Genomic DNA, 1,381 nt, shown 5'->3' on the forward strand with positions numbered 1-1,381 from the left:
GTGAGCTTTATTTGTGTGCTTAGAGCTATTATTAGCAAAACAATGGCTGGAAAATGTGGCAGGGAGAAAATTAAGAAATGACAGTCTCATTTTTTTTTTTAAAGCAAGAGAAAAGCATCTTTTGTTACATTTTTCAAGACTGTTCTCAAGAAGGGAAGCAGACAGTTTCACAGCACCGAGATGAGCCATTCACCATAGCACCTGGGTAAGCAGAGCCAGCAGGTAGAGAGGGCTCCAGTTACCTGCTCAAGTGCTTTGATCTCAGTTGCCATGGCCAAGGTAGAAGCCTAAGTCCAGAGACCTCTGCAAGGGAAACGAAGGGGGAATTAAGTAGCACAGTATAGTGACTGCCTTAAAATAAGTCACCCGTGAATCATGGTGTAGATGCCTATAGGGATGAGAGATGCCCAGGAGTGGGGTGGCAAGTGGAAGGAGTTTATGCTCTTGTTTTTAACAAAGAACAGAAAGAACTCCAGCTAGGGCTATGCTGGTCACTTCTGTAGCCAGGGAGCCACATGTGGCTATTGAGTACTGAAATGTGGCTGATCTGGTTGAGATGAGATTGCCACAAGTGTAAAATACACTTAACATTCAAAATCTGGTGTAAAAACATGTAAAGCACATTAGAAATCATTTTTTAAATTTGACTACATGAAACGATAATGTTTTAGATAGATGGGGTTTAATAAAATGCATTATTAAATTTGATGTTATGCCATGGATGAGCTTTGAAAATATTGTACTAAGTGAAAGAAGCCAGACACAAAAGGCCAAACATCATATGGTTCTATTATATGAAACGGCCAGTAGAAAAATCCACAGAGACAGAAGGAAGATTGGTGGTTACAAAGCACTGGGGGATTTTGGAGGGAAATGGAAAGTAAGTGTTAATGGTATAGGTTTTCTTTATGGTGTGATAAAAATGTTCTAAATCGATTGTTGTGCTGGTGAATATTTTAAATTGTACACTTTTATGAGTGTATTATATGACATGAGAATTCTATGTTAATAAAATTGCATAAAATAAATATATAAATTTGAATGCAAAGTCACAAATTTACCTGTTTTAAAAATATTTTTAAGAATATGACCATTAGATCCAGGTGTAGTGGTGCACACCTGTAATCCCAGTCACTTGGGAGGCTGAGACAGAAGGATCACAAGTTTGAGGCCAGACTGAGCAACTATCTCAAAATAAAAAAAATAGAAAAGGGCTGAGGATACAGCTCAGTGGTAAAGTACCAGTGGGGTTAGATTCCCTAGTGCCAAAAAAAAAAAAAAAAAAAAAAAAAAGACAAGGTAGACAGAGCCGGGCAGAGTTGCCTTCCTTTCACCAGGCACTGTCCAGCCAACTCTGACCCTGACAGCAGCCTCAAGCTGA

Source organism: Sciurus carolinensis, chromosome 6, assembly GCF_902686445.1.
Source record: "Sciurus carolinensis chromosome 6, mSciCar1.2, whole genome shotgun sequence".
NCBI classification, from domain to species: Eukaryota; Metazoa; Chordata; class Mammalia; order Rodentia; family Sciuridae; genus Sciurus; species Sciurus carolinensis.